The 17,164-nt window shown below is 35.4% G+C and overlaps 1 protein-coding gene across 3 annotated transcripts in view; it reads right to left on the reverse strand.

The window, feature by feature from the left end:
• BRINP3 (BMP/retinoic acid inducible neural specific 3) overlaps positions 1-17,164 on the reverse strand; it is a 458,104-nt gene that overhangs the window by 160,232 nt on the left and 280,708 nt on the right. The window lies entirely within an intron of this gene.

Below are 17,164 nucleotides of genomic sequence, written 5' to 3' on the forward strand. Positions count from 1 at the left end.
ATTCCCACTTGTATTACTTCACCATTTCTATAAAGTTATGGTTTGCAGAGTCCAGCCTTAGCACTTAATTATGGAATCACATATTATAGAGAGATTTTGTTCTCCCCATGGGTATTTGGGATGAATAGTATCAGATGAGATGTTTGAGTGATTACATCTGACTGGAAATTTATCCTGAGGATTTAAAAAAAAAAAAATACAAACATATTTTAAAGCAGAGAAGTATTATAATCATTTGGGGGGGTTTAAAAAGATACTCTTAACAACCAGAAAGGTTTGCAAAACATTGTTGATCTCATTTTATTTCACAGTTCACAGCCACACAATGGCTTCCCACCTCGCTCAGGGTAAAAGCCAGAGCTCCTTGGTATGACTAAAAAGATGCTCTATTTTCAAGCTCCCTGACACCTCTCTAACTCATCTCTTTCCCTCTTTTCCTCATTTACTCCATCCCAAGCACAATGGCTTCTTTGCTGTTCCCAAAACATGCTAGCTATTCTTCTGTCTCATAATTTTTGACTTGCTGTTCCTGAAATGCTCTTCCTCAAAATATTTCTAAACTCATTCCTTCACTTTCTTCATTTCTACTCAAATGTATCTCTCTCCGATCACTTGGACTAACCAATGTTAAATGAACATCAGTTCGGTTTAGTTGCTCAGTCGTGTCCAACTCTTTGCGACCCCATGAACCGCAGCACTCCAGGCCTCCCTGTCCATCACCAGCTCCCAGAGTTTACCCAAACCCATGTCCATTGAGTCGATGATGCCATCCAACCATCTCATCCTCTGTTGTCCCCTTCTCCTCCTGCCTTCAATCTTTCCTAGCCTCAGGGTCTCATGACATAGCTTCCCACATTTCCTTCTTCCAACTATTATTTCCTCTGCTCCTTACCTTGGTCTATCTTTTCCATAGTAGTTTTCAGCTTATAACATGCTGTATAATTTACTCATTTATCATGATTATTGTCAACACCTCTCATTAGAATGCAAATTCTACCAAGCACAGGGGATATTGCTTATTTGTTTAGTGAAGTATTTGCAGAACATATCATGCTCTTGTGTAAACCCACAGGTATTAATATTAAGACAAAGACAAGAGGACAGTGTGAGGGGAAACCCAAACCTAGGAAGACATTAATGCCATTATTATGATAAAGAAGGCCTGAGTGGATTAGTGGCAATATGATTTATCTGAAGAAGATGGCTTTTGAAAAACTAGAGCTAATAAGATTATGAAACATTGAGAATGAAGTTTCTAGACTAAATGATAACATTCAAATATAAGGCAAAGAAACTCCATTGTGAAGAGCATGTGAGGAAGCCTGATTTTGACTATTTTGACTCTGACTTGAACAACACTCTTAGTTGAAAAGATCCAATAAAAGAAGTGACAATGTGGTATGTTTCTTGGAAGCTATTTCAAACATGGAATTACTATTTGGGGAGTCAAAAACACATAGGTGATAGTCAAAGACAGGGCAGCGATGGACACATCATCTCAGGTGCATGGAGAGGATATATAATTGTATCATGAAAATTCTGTCACATTTTCTAAACAGCAAGTCCTTTAGAATAACCCAGATTGGCTATGAGCACACAGCAACCATTGGGGACGTGGTTTACTCTTTCTCTAACACCACATAAACTTGTGTTCTCATCTACTGCTCCTCTCCAGTGGTGGCATTGAATATTCCTTATTTTGTTCAGGAGAATCATTTCCGATGTTGATGTGTCACATACAGTCATGTACATATGTATGTGTGTGTGTAATTAACATTAAATGTAAATGATTCATAACAAAGAATAACAGGAGAATCTTCTGTCTCTGGGATTTCCCAGGCAAGAATACTGGACTAGGTTACCATTTCCTTCTCCAGGGAATCTTCCCAATCAAGGAATCAAACTCATCTCCTGCACTGGCAGGCTAATTCTTTATCACTGGGCCACCTGGGAAGACCATTTAGAATTTGAGATAATATAAATCTTCATCTTGTTCCATCAGATAGTTTAACTATCTCCCCCAACACACGCACACAAAAATACATACCACATTAATACAAACAAACTCCAATATTGCCATTTTAATGACGCTTTCTAAATAAATATTCTCATTGACATGAGATCTTAGAAACTGGTATGTAATCTCCTAGACAGTTAACTGTTGAAAGAGGATAAATAGGGTTATTTTATCTCATTACAGACAATTCCTATTCAATTACTATGTTCTTGAGAATAAATACAGGGGATTTAAATAAGTCTCACAAATTTTCAGAATATTTGAATATCTGTGTATGCGTGTTCAGTTGCTCAGTCATTTCTGACTCTTTGTGACCCCATGGATGGTAGCCTGCCAGGCTTCTCTGTCCATGGGATTTCCCAGATACTACCTCTATTTCTATTGATCATTTTATTCCTGCACCTCTAGAGTATATAATAATAATAATAATAATAATACTGCATATTCCTATTTATAATTTTATTTTATATTTTATTATTCATAACTGGCTTCACTAATCATTGTTTGATTTAATATAAAGTTAAAAAACTTTAGCATGTTCAATGATGCAAATCTATTTTTCCAATTGTATTATATTTTAAGAACCCTACATGTCAATACTAACAAATGTGTCTATAATATTTTATATTTTCAATACTAACGAAAGGAATAAAAATGAAAAGAAAGTAATAAAAGCTAACTTAATGTATAAACATTTGTATAAATATGCTAACTCTACCAAAAATGAATTATGTAGTTGTGCCACAAATTATTTCAACTCTTGTTTATGAGCTGGTGGATGAGCATCTGACTTAGAGGTCTCCATATGTAATGTAACAAAGGAAGAGCTATTCAATAGCTAAACATAAAAATGATGAAGACTAACAATAACCCAATACTGATAGCCTTCAGTGTTTTTAGAAATGACATGCAGAGTAAAAAAACATGTTTTTCTTTTAATCAATTATCTCTTGGTGAGAGGATGCTGAAACAAAGGAAAATAGATTTTAGGACACAAAAATGATATCCTTTCTGAGGTGTTACATTGATTTGTGGTTTTATCTGAATATCATGAGGAAAATTAAGGGGCTGGGAAGCTGAAGAGGGGTGTGGTGTGTACAAGAACAAAAACTATGACTTGGCCAGCTGTAAAACGCAAAATCAAAACTTTTCAAAATGTACTGATATTTAGCAAAAATTTGTCTTCACACTGTAACAAATGAGCTCTTCTCTAATTGACAACTGGTGTAAACTGTTTTTAAATATGTCGTTAATATTCAGAGAGGATATTAAAAGTATTAAATGAAAAATATGACTGTGTTTTCATTTCAGCTTTTCCTATATTGTTTCTATTTTGTTTCATTAAACCACCATCTATCATTTTCACAATCAGAGAATTTTACAGAGAATAAAAGAAAATAAATAACTTTCTTATTAAAAGGGATGACTTGGAATTATATAAATAATAATATAAATTCAACTTTATTTAGGTTAAAATTAAAATGGCATTAATAATTCATTCGGAAATAAGCAGGCTTTGCTATTTTTGATCATTTTTGGGGTTTTACATATTCTAAAAGTAATATCAGCACCACGTGACAAAAATGCATTGGATTTATAAAATTAATTCAATAAGAATTAGATTTGCTTGAATCTGAAGAAAAAAAAAATAGAAAAAAGTTAAAACAATGATTAAAAAAAAAAAGGTGGAACTAAAGAAGAGTAATCAAACAAAAACCACATCACATTCTTAAAGGAAAATAGTATTATTAGAGAGTCTGTTGTTTTATTAATAAAGTTATCACATTATATCTTTAAAATATTTCTGGTCATCATTAGAACTCCACCACTTACTAGATCTAAGTTTCAAGTTTCTGTCCAGTGAAATAGTTAAAATTTTCTTACAGTCTGAAGAGTCTGTGAAGAAAAATGAGATAACCAATGCTATGTGCTTATCATGGGCCTGGAGGACAGTAAGGATTGCATAGCAAGTGTAAAGTGTGTGTAAGTATTTGCTATTGAAAGGTGGAGGCACTATAATAACCCTGTGGTAAACTTTTTGGAATCATTCACAGTCTACTTCTAAGACTGTAAAATTGTAATATTTTTTTCTGACATCAGTGCTGCATATTAACATTTTTCTTTGAAAAGAGAAAAAGAGTGCCTACATTTTAGATCATCCTAAATCAAGTTTTAGTCATGTCTGACTCTTTGCAACCCCATGGTATGTTGCCCACAAGGCTCCTCTGGCTATGGAATTCTCCAGTCAAGAATCCCGGACTGGGTAGCCATTCCCTTCTCCAGGGGATCAACTGCACCCTTAAATGAGGCTATGCACAAATTTTACAACTCACATCAATGTGAAAATCAAGCACAATATAGTAAGAATAATCCATAAGACTAAACCTAAGACAATGGTATAGAAAAAAATAGGCAGTTTGATTGCATAGAAAAGCATAGAACAACAGCAACTACACTGAAAATAGAAAAAGGTGCCTTAACTTGAGTATAGAAGACAACTAATGAGTCTCAGGAAAGTATGCATGTATGAGAAAAACTTTATGCACATTGAATGGAAAAAAGTGATAGAAAATGCATATGCACTTTGTAAAATTATACATACACATATACCATAAATAGCTCTGTGAAACTGCTATTACACCAGGCTTTCTTCAAATGGAAAAAAATATATTAGTTCATCATTTTGACTGAACTAAGTATTATTTATCAGTTCAGTTCAGTTCAGTCGCTCAGTCAGGTCCGACTCTGCGAACCCATGAATCGCAGCACGCCAGGACTCCCTGTCCATCACCAACTCCCGGAGTCCACCCAAACCCATGTCCATTGAGTCGGTGATGCCATCCAACCATCTCACCCTCTGCCGTCCCCTTCTCCTCCTGCCCTAAATCTTTCCCAGCATCAGGGTCTTTTCCAATGAGTCAGCTTTTCACATCAGGTGGCCAAAGTATTGGAGTTTCAGCTTCAACGTCAGTCCTTCGAATGAACACCCAGGACTGATCTCCTTTAGGATGGACTGGGTGCATCTCCTTGCAGTCCAAGGGACTCTCAAGAGTCTTCAACATCACACTTCAAATCAGAGACTCAATAAAAAGTATAATTGTATGAATAGTATATCTCTTATTGCAAATCTGTAAATGCACATTTTTTAAAGTTTTAATATTCCCAGAAATTTTATCTAAACTTAAGAGGGGGAAGTATTTTTACCTCTTAAGCTCAAAAAAAAAAAGACAGGAATGTGTCTATTTTCTATTACAATGACTTGTCATCTCTAGACTATTTATTGATCATATGATAGGAACATGGAATAGCAGAATTCTTGTTTGTTCCAACCTGTCATTTTTAATGGCAAAATTAATACATGTTTATGTCAGAAATTCAAGCAGTGAAATAAATTGAAAAACCAAGAGAAACAATTGCTTTCCCTGATTACATATTTGCTTTCAACTTTTTACCAGACTTGAAAATGGTTGTGATTATGAGTAATTCCTATTCAGGGCCACTGTTTATCCATAGCATCAAATTTTCTTGTGTTTCATTGTTTACAGCCATTTTTCCTTTAAAAATATTATATTCAATTGGTTCCAAAGTTAGAGTATATTGAAAGTTTTTGAATAATTTCATATCTCCATTCATTATGTATATGGAACAATAGATAAGTATAATGTGGCTCATTTACAAAGAGTTATACCCAAGAAGTAAACCTAATATTTTCCTTCTGCATTCAACTGTCTCCTCTACATTCTTACATCTTAGCCATATAATATAAAAGAAGTGCTAACATTTAAGAGAGAATCTTGCTAACCTATATTATAGCAAAAGAAACCATCTACACAGGGATTGGTGTGGGAGGACTAATGAAATTGATTATTGGTATCTATACCCAGATGAACTACATTACCAGATACTGCCTACAGGTTTTAAGGTGGACCACATTTCCCTCAGAAATGCTCTATTGTATAATGCATGGCAAATGCCCCTTCTTCCAGAAATAATCCTTCTAATCTTTAATCACCTCACACACTTTAAAATGGTACTGATGAGCCTGCTTGCATGGCAAGAATAAAGATACAGACAGAAAGAACAGACTTGTGGACGCCACAGGGGAAAGAGAGGGTGGGGCTAATTGAGAGAGCAGCGCTGAAACATACACATCACTGTGTGTAAAATAGCTAGCTAGTGGGAAGCTGATGTATAGCACAGGAAGCTCAACATGGTGCTCGGTGACCACCTAGAGGGGTGGGAGCGGGGTTCCAGAGGGAGGGGGCGTATGTATACTTATGGCTGATTCACACCGTACAGCAGAAACCAACACAACATTGCAAAGCAATTATTCTCTAATTAAAAATAAACTTCAAAAATTTTAAATTTAGTTGAGAATAAGACTAAAGTAGAGGACATCAACCATATTTGTCTCATATTGCATTTTATGTCTTAACAAGCTTTCTCATTTAATACAAAAACTAATATTTTTTTCAAATATATATATGCATTTTTGTATAGATTTTATATCAAAAGTTATTCATTTTACTATCTCTTTATTTATCAAAAATACCAGTTAACATAATTGTATTCCAACAAATGACTCAATATGCAGAATATATGAAGAAATCCATATGATCTCTGGTTTCCAGTTCTGCATATAAGGAGCTTGGAAGTCACCATTCCCTCCTCATAACAAGTAAAACAGATGGAAAAATCCACAAGTCTTCTTACATCCATAAGAAGGAAACAAACTGCTGCTCCAATATTGGAAAGACAGACAGGGAATACGGGGAATCACAGTCCAAAGCAGAAACTCATGTTGAAACAAGCATAGGAATCAGTGCTAAGGTAAGAACACCTGAACGTCCACTGACAAATTGTTGACAGCAAATGTGTGGAAGGGCTTCCCTGGTGGCGGCTCAGACAGTCAAGGATCTGCCTGCAGTGGGGAGGCCTGGGTTTGATCTCTGGGTTGGGAAGATATCCTGGAGAAGAGAATGGCTAGCAACTCCAGTATTCTTGCCTGAAGAATCCCATGGACAGAGGACATGTGCTACAGTCCATGGGACCACAAAAAAAGTCAGGCACAATTTAGTGACTAAAACACACACAAACACACAAACTCACGTGTGTGTGTGGAAAGTTTGGGAATTAAAAATAACAGAGAGACCCAGTCATAAGAAGACTTTCCACCATTTTTTGAGATTTACCTCAAGGAACTCAACCAGCTTCCTACAGTAAATATTTAATGATATCCTCTTTCTTTCCACAGCGGGATGGAAAAGAAACCATTTTGAAATACTCTAGAACACTCTGTTCTCCTCTGTCCTCAGAGAAAGCTAGATAATCAGAGGTTAACTTTCTATAGGATTATCTCAGCCTGGGTGACCTAGGGGAAGGGAAATACCCGATTCTAGCACAGAGTCAGACACGACTAAAAGCGACTTAGCAGCAGCAGCCCATTCTAGCCATCTTGTTCTATTCCAGGTGTGAGGGAGGAAAAATCTGAGACACTTTTATGAATTTTACAGTTCAAAGGTATAAACTCTATGAAAAATGACCAAACAATAGGACCATAGAATATTTCCCCTTCTCCACACCTCATCATCCCATTACTTAAGACCTGTTTCTAGCAGTCCCTTTTACCCATCAATCACATTCAGCTACCAAGAAAAAGTTACAAGGAATACCAAAAGGCATAAGACACAGTCTGATGAGACAGAGCAAGCGCCAGAACAAGGCATGACAAGGATGCTGGGATTATCAGATCAAGAATTTAAAATTACTATAATTAATACATAAGAGCTCTAATGGATAAATTAATATATAAAAACAGATACACAAGTAGAGAGAAGAAAATCCAAGAAAGAACGAAAACAATGCTAGCAATTAAAAAAAAAAACACTATAATGGAAAAGAAGAATGCCTCCAATGGGTTCATTAGTCAACAGATCTGAGGAAAGAATCTCTGAGCTAAAGGATTTATCAATAGCAACCTCAAAAATCAAAAGTAAAGACAACAGAGACTAAGTTTTTTTTTTTTTTTTTAAGGAATAGAATATCCAATGATTGAGGAACAAACACAAAATGTGTGACATAAACATAATAAGAATTCCAGAAAGAAAAGAGAACAAGGAGCAGAAAAAAAAAAGAAAAAGAAAGAAACAAGAATGACTTAGAATTTCCCTCAAATTAATGTCTAAGATCTAGCCAAAGATCCAGGAAACTCAGAAAACACCAAATAGAAAAAAAAATGCCCAAAAACTAAACTAAGCAATCATTTATAAATTACAAAAAATAAAAATTAAAGAATAAATCCTGAAAGAAGCCAGAGAAATAAAATATGTTACCTACAGAGGAACTAACATAAGAATTACATCTGGCTTCTCAGAAACAAAATGAGACACTGAAATATTTATATTGTTGAGCAAAAAACCTATCAACCTAGAGCTCTATGCCCTACAAAGTTATCCTTCAAAAATGAAGGGGAAATATACATTCACAGACAAAATTTGAGAAAATGTGTTGTCAGTAGACTGGTCTTGCAAGAAATGTTACAAGAAACTCCTTATAAAGGAAAATGTTTAAAATATTATAGTTCAGAAACTCAGATCTATGTAAAGAAGAACATCAAAGAAGGAATAAATGAAGACGAAATGAAAACTTTTGTTCTTCTTATTCTTACTTGACTGAACTGACAACAGTTTGTTCAAAATAATAAAATCAAAATATACATATTATATATATGTATATTTATATATAAAATATATATAAAATGTGTGTATGCTTATAGATAGACAAAGTTAGGTTAATATGTACCATATTCATTATTGTTTTGTTTGTTGACCTTATTATTTTTTTCTACTTTTATCTTCCATTCTTTGCCTGCCTTTTGTGTTTTTAACAAAGCATTTTACATTATTCCATTTTCTCTCCTTTCTTAGCATAGCGATTATAATTCCTTCTTTTTTTGTTTTTTGTTTTTTTTTACATTTTCTAGTCCTCATCCTGGAGCATGCAATTAGAAATTATAACTAATTTAAGTCTACTTTCAGATAACACTACACCACTTCATGGATAATGTGAGTAACATAATAAGAAAATAAGCTTAATTTGTCCTCCCATCTCTTGTATTATTCTATCATTCTTCACATTCATTTCACTTAAATGAAATAACTATATCAATAATCAGTTTTGAACATCAGCACACCAATTAAAAGACAGAGATTGTCAGAATGGAGCAGAAAACAAGGCCCAACTACATACTGTCCACAAGGAGGCCACTTCAAATTAAAAGTACATTAAAAATAAATAAATAGGGAAAATATACTTTAATAAAAAAAGTAACAGGATAATTATATAACTATCTTAATTTCAGACAGAGCAGACTTTGAAGCTAGTAGAGCTACAAGGGATAAAGAAGGGCATCACACAATGATAAAACGGTCGTCTCTCCAAGGAGATATAATAGTACTTAATATCTATGTGTTTAACAACACTGCATTGAGCTAGGTGAGGCAAAAATTTACAGAATTATAAAAAGAAATGGATGAATACAATAGCTCAGTTTCAGATTTCAACACCTTTCTTTTACAGAAGAATAGGTCCAACAGGCAGAAATCTACAAATCAATAGCAAGATGGCAATGAAAGTAAGTAAAAGTGAAAGTGTTAGTCATCCCATTGTGTCCAAATCTTTGAGACTCCATGGACTGTAGCTCTCTGTCCATGGAATTCTCTGGGCCAGAATACTGGAGTGGTTGCCATTCCCTTCTCCAGGGGATCTTTCCAAACCAGGGATTGAATCTGAATCTCCCACATTGCAGGTGGATTCTTTACCATCTGAGCCACCAGGGAAGCCCAAGATGGCAATAGCAATACTTAAAAAAAAAAAACTTGACAAAATATATGATGCTAACATCTGATAATCATGAAACTACAGTTTTCTTATCAGGGAATTAAAAAGAACAATGAGTATCATCCATTCTCAAATGGCTCAAAATAGTATAAAGATAGAAAATGCCAAGTATTGATAATAATGCAAAAGAAGTAGAATTCTTATAAACTGCAGCCAGGAGTATAAATCGGTACAACCACTTCCACTTTAGAAAATTCTTTGTAACTATCTACATAAACAGATGTTGGCACATCTTAAGAGCCAGCTGCTGCTGCTAAGTCGCATCAGTCGTGCCCGACTCTGTGCAACCCCATAGACGGCAGCCCACCAGGCTCCACCATACCTGGGATTCTCCAGGCAAGAACACTGCAGTGGGTTGCCATTTCCTTCTCCAACGCATGAAAGTGAAAATGAAAGTGAAGTTGTTCAGTCGTGTCCGACTCTTCGGGACCCCATGGACTGTAGCCACCCGGCTCTTGGGTCCATGGGATTCTTCAGGCAAGAGTACTGGAGTGGGTTGCCATTGCCTTCTCCCTTAATAGCCAGACATACAGCCAAATATATAAATATATATATGAAAATGTCTGTAACCCAAAGAAACATTCAAGTATGTTCACAACAACACCATTCTTAATAATTCCTAACAGGAAAAAAAAAAGTTAATTAATAATTTGAATGTATAAGTAAATTGAGGATTCAAATACTGTACCACAATAAGAATAAAGTCAATGACATAGAATAACTAGAATGAATCTCACAAATACTTTGTCAGGTAAAATAAGTCACATATATTATACTTCCACTAACAAGAATCTCAATATCAGAGAAAAATAATCTATGATGTTACAAGTCAGAATGTTGGTTAGACTTTGTGAATAGAAGTCACAGAAGAAGCTATAAGTGGGACTTCTTGGATTCTGGTAATGTTTTATTCTTTTATATAGATGTTGGTGGTTGAAAGACATTCCAATCTCACAATCTGAACATGATTGTGTACTTTCTGCATATATGCTTTATATCACTAACATATTTACCAATAAATGTTGGCTAATATTGCCCTCAAGAATTACACTGGGGCAGGGACCATGTCATCTACGTCTACATCTGTGAGTGCTCAGTCACTTCAGTCATGTCGGACTCTGCGACCCTATGGACTGTAGCATGCCAGACTTCTCTGTCCGTGGAATTCTCCAGGTAAGACTACCAGAGTGGGTGATATCTATCTATTTATCTGTCATCTATCCATCTGTCATCTATCTAATACTACAATACTAGCTTGTATCTTTGCAAATTTACCTTTCAAATGTACCTTTCAAATTTATTATTATTATAATGTGATTTTGCAAAAAGAAAGTACTAAAATCTGACACTGAATGATTATGAAAAATGTTATTTTTAGATGATTAATATAATAGCTTAATTTAATCAAAACACACTCCTATTTAATTGTCTTAAAATATCATATTTATTTTATCTTCTTTCAAGGCTACAGTTATGACTATTCTATGATTACAGATTCATACATGATAAATCAGCCATCCACTAGGAACTAACGTGAAGATCAATAATTCTTATTTTCATTTTGTAGTTATTCATAATTCCAAAAAATATACTAAAAAGAAATTAGCCTTTTCCTAATAATCTCATCTAGAGTAAAAGTGAAAATTGCTCAATCGTGTCAGACTCTGAGACCCCCATTGACTATACAGTCCATGGACTTCTCCAGGGCAGAATACTGGAGTGGAGTGGTTGCCATTCCCTTCTTCAGGGGATCTTTCCAACCCAGGGATTGAACCCAGATCTCCCACAATGCAGGCAGATTCTTTACCAGCTGAGCCACCAGGGAAGCACAAGAAAAAATATAGTCATATAAGGAAGCTATTTAAATTTCAATTTTTCCCAATGTTAATTAATTTTCAGGTTTACTTTGGTTAAAAAGTTCAGAAATTTTTCACAAATATCATATTGTTTGATATTAAAAATACAAGTGTTTACTGAATTTCCATAACTAGTACTCAAAAGAGAATCTCTAATGATGACAATGGTATCAGAAAAAGACCCCATGGGTCTACTTGGAAAGACTTTTAAAAGCAATGAATTTTTAAACAAAATTAAAAGCACGATTTCCCAAGAGTAGAACATTATTGGGAGAGTAACTATACTAACAATTAGGAGATTAAAACCCTCAACATATTTTAATATCTTACTCTTCTTCTTACCACAAAATAGTCTTTGTTTCAATATGGGAATTATATAATTACAATCATCTACTTATGTTGTCTTTTTTACTTATCTTACTATAAAATCCTTACTCATAATTAAACACTGCCTGGCACATGGTAGAAATAATAATTGTGAACCAAATCTGTGGATATTTTACTTATTATTTAGAAATCTTTATTTAAAAATACTCTAACATTTTTGAAAACCTCTTGAAGAAAATGGAGTACCCAGCACATATAAATTTTAGAGCTATCAGGAGTCCTAGAAATCACGTAGACTCACTATGTCACTACATAAATGATGTATTTAGAACCGAGGGAAGTTTTACTAACTCCCTTTGACACAAGAAATGGAGCTGGACTGGTTTTGATCCTTTTGACTTAAGAATCTTGCAACCATTTCAAATATCATGTTGGCTTTCCAGCACTCTAGACTTGTTTCTGAAACTTTTCTTGCCTTAATCAATATAATTCATTCTCTCTCTCTGACTTTCTTTCTCTCACTCTAGCAATAAAGTTATAACAAAGCACAATTTAATGGATCTGGATTGAAGTACAAGTCAATTAGAATAATGTAATATCTTGGGTCATTCTCATGAGCAATAAATATTGCTATGAATGTACTGGTTAATATAATTTTGATGGAAAGCCAAGTGAGTTAGCTATTATTATAAGTATTAATTCATTAATGCTTTGAAAGATAACCCTCCATATATTCTTAAATTACTCTTCCCCAGGCTTCTAAAAAGTAAAATACAAGTGTTGATTACTTTCTGTGTGTGTGTGCTAAGTTGCTTCAATCATTCAGACTCTTTCGGACCCTATGGTCTGTATCCTTCCAGGCTTCTCTGTCCATGGGATTCTCCAGGCAAGAATACTGGAGTGGGTTGCCATGCCCTTCTCCATCACTTTGCCCACAAAGGTCCATATAGTCAAAGTTATAGTTTTTCCAGTAGTCATGTATGGATGTGAGAGGCAGAGCATAAAGAAATCTGAGTGCCAAAGAATTGATGCTTTAGAACTGTGATGCTGGAGAAGATGCTTGAGAGTATCTTGGACTGCAAGGATATCAAACCAGTCAATCCTAAAGGAAATCAATCCTGAATATTCACTGGAAGGACTGATACTGGAGCTAAAACTCTAATACTTTGGCCACCTGATGCAAAGAACTGACTCATCAGAAAAGACCCTGATGCTAGAAAAGACCCTGATGCTAGAAAAGACTGAAGGCAGAAGAAGTGGGGAACAGAGGATGAGATGGTTGGATGGCATCACCAACTCAATGGACATGAGTTTGAGAAAACTCCGGGAGATGGTGAAGGACAGGGAAGCCTGGTGTGCTGCAGTCCATGGGGTCACAGAGTCAGACACGACTTAGCAACTGAACAACAAGGAATGAGAAACAACGGAGAAAAAGTATGTGAAATAAAGTATTAAGTACCAAGAATCCACCTGATAATGCAGGAGACCCAAGAGACATGGGTTCAATCACAGGGTTGGGAAGATACCAGGAGTCGAGAATGACAACCCACTCCAGTATTCTTGCCTGGAAAGCTCTATGGACAGAGGAGCCTGGTGGGCTATAGTCCATGGGGTTGCAAAGAGTCAGACACAACTGAGCACAAACACAGCACAAATATTTAATACAAAAGACATGGCACACATTTAATTGAGGGACAAAATAGAGTATATATTCTTGGAGAGTATCTGCTTCAGTGCGGTTCCCGTTTGTACTTGCTGTTATGAGTCTAGGCATGGCTACAATGATTGACCTATTTTTCACACCCTACAAATTATCCTCTTTCAAAATAATACACATGTACATGACCCACAAACACCCACATGGAAACCTGTTGAGAAAGACTATGCTTGCCCCTTGAGCACACATTAAAATTCAAAATTGCACAGGAAGCTAGAAAAGAGTTTTCTCAGGTTCCTAAAGTTTCTATTTAGTGTGATATGGAATATGGTGAACTGGAAACAATTTATTTGGAACAAGTCCAAGCAACATCAGGATGGCCTTATGCTTAAACCATGGTTACCATGGAATTTAAATGTCTGGCACTTGATTGGTCTTGGGCAGGCCAAATCTATAAGCTCATTCCTACAGATGCTATTTTGATATATTTTAAAATAACACAAAGCTTAAAATCACAGCAATTTCAAGAAAACTCTATAGCAAAAAAAAAAAAAAAAAAAGCTTTCATTAGCTTTCTAACTACATGTATATATATTTAAAAAACTGACATTTTTTTTAATGTTACATTTTGATAGCTATAACTGACTACCTTCCAGAAATGGTAAACGTGTACTTCATTGTATGAAGGTTAAAGGGATATTGCTATTTAACTGTAGTTGGCTAAGAGTTTTCTGATGTATTCAATATTAAAGTGAAAGCATAAAACCTCACTGCCACAGGGCAGTTACAAACAATGGACACAGACTGCAACCCAACTCAGGACTGTGACCTGCCGTCTGCATTCTGGCAAGAGTTATTAGGCCACCACTGCACATGTTGCTGTTACTGTAAGCTTGAATGCCATGTCCCCCAGACCTGAGAAATTACATTTTAGGGAACTCAGGAGCCAGAGGTTCTTTTCTGTTGCTTCACATAAAAAAAAAAAAAAATAGATGTGATCTAAAACAGCATTTATGACATTTTTTAAATAAATGAAACAGAAGAGATAAAATACTAAGAATGATTTTTTATTGTTTATTTTATGATTTGCAATCTCATTGGCTTTTAGTTATCATAGCTACTTAAAATTATCACAGATTTTAAAATGCAAAGGCAATTTCAGAATTCAAGTACTATTTTTTTTTTTGGAGTTGGTGTAAATCATCACATAAAACTAATAGTATTTGTAATCATTTTTGACAATGGTGTTGTTGGCTAGCCTACATAAGTGAAAATATAAAGTAACAGTTATAAGAAAAGCTACACTGACTATAACAGCATCATTGAAAAAATGGGATTAAAAGTCTTCAGCCCATTTTGCCACTCCCTTGGAGCCGGTAATCTCTAATTACAAAAGAACACACACACACATGTGGTACGCTCCCTCTGGTCTTTCTCATTCATTTCTCAAATAATTTCTGTACTTCTTCGTCCAATCACTCCAAGCCACTCTATCTTGATATGTATACATCTCTTCTTTGATGTAGTAAGCAAAGACGCAGTTAGACTGGATATACCAAAAATGTTATAGATGCTACGACTGAGCAAATGCCAAAGTTCACAAACAAAATTTCCTGCCAGGACTAGTGAGCAAAGGATAACACCAAGGAGAGCCACTCACTCCATTAATTCCTGTTACATAATTTATTTGATCGGTATATGTCTATATCTACCCAATCTGCCCAATTGGTCCTCACCTGAAGTCTCAGTCAAGCAGTTAACTGTGAGCTGATGCTCCAAATTATATAAACATTTACCAACTGAATTATCTATTTTGCTTCCTTTTGACACTTTAGCTAAAAATGTGCAGATGCAAATGTCAAGTGCTGAAGGAAAAGCGCCCATCACCATATTGGGGATGACGGCAGCTGAATCAAAGGTCCTGCCAGTCCATGTGGCTGGGAGGGCACATGAGGGCACATGAGGCACACCCCGGGACAATCTGTCACTGTCAAAACGCCAACTGCAAATGCTCTGCCATACTAGGATACTAACGTAGGGCACCTGGATAAAATAGGCTTATTCTGTAATTCAAATTGAGTAAAACTATTTCATTATTATTATTTTTAATTTTCTCCTTCAATTATAGAGTCAGTAGAGTAGATCGTAACATTTCCCACAGCTCCCACTATATTCTTTCAGAAAAAAAGACTTGCACTAAAATTTTCGTCTAACTCCTCTGAAATTCCACGTTTAATATGACTGTTCTGAACTACTTATTAAAACATTCCTTATTGCTTCCGATTAGAAATGGAAAAATTTTTATCACAGTCTTTTGAAGTTTCAGCAGTATTGAATATTTCTGAATTCCTTAAGCATATCAAAAGTTTCTGACTTCAGTTATCTTATTATACTAGGACAACTAATGCCTATGCACAGACTGGCTAAACTTTCATACTGAGACTGTCATATTCTTCCATTTGTCATCCAATTAAACAAGCGCCCACAGAACTGATAAGTGCACATTAAAACTCAACAGTCTCAGGAGTAATTAGAGAGACAGAAGTGGATTTCTTGTTTCAGTTGGCCATTACAGAAACGGTTCTGCTGTCATTTCTTTCTTCCTTCCTTTTTTTTTCCCCTCAAAAAATAAATAAATAAATTGGCTTGCTCACACACAAAAAAGTTATGACAAACTCAAATTCTTTAGCAACTGATTATCACTAAAAGTTAACACTAAGTTGACTTCAAATGAATTTAAAAATTGTGTAAGAGAAAGTGGAATTATAGTTCACATCATGATAAGCAGTTGCATTATTAAGTTCTTGCATTATTAAAATTCTAAGAGCAAGAAAAAACAATAAACTGGTCAATTATGTCAGGAATATTACTCTTGTTATACTCTTGTATGTCAGTAATCATATTCTTCAGTGCTGTGGTGCTGGAGAAGACTCTTGAGAGTCCCTTGGACTGCAACAAGATCAAACCAGTCAATCCTAAAGCAAATCAACCCTGAATATTCATTGGAAGGACTGATGCTGAAGCTGAAGCTCCAATACTTTGGTCACCTGATGCAAAGAGTTGACTCATTGGAAAAGGCCCTGATGCTGGGAAAGATTGAAGGCAGGAGGAGAAGGGGACAACAGAGGATGAGATGGTTGGATGGCATCACCGACTCGATAGACATGAGTTTGTAAGCTCTGGGAGTTGGTGATGGACAGGGAAGCCTGGCGTACTGCAGTCCTTGGGGTCGCAGAGTCAGACATGACTGAGAGACAGAAGGATAACACTCTTCAGTGCTGCTCTCCTCCCACTTTCTTTTTTAGTTGAAAAACTGAGGATCACAATTAAGATAATCGCTTGTCATGAAAAATTAATGGAAGCATAAACAAAAGTGACAAGGACAAAAAGTTTCATTGTTACAGTATG

Source organism: Cervus canadensis, chromosome 13, assembly GCF_019320065.1.
Source record: "Cervus canadensis isolate Bull #8, Minnesota chromosome 13, ASM1932006v1, whole genome shotgun sequence".
NCBI classification, from domain to species: Eukaryota; Metazoa; Chordata; class Mammalia; order Artiodactyla; family Cervidae; genus Cervus; species Cervus canadensis.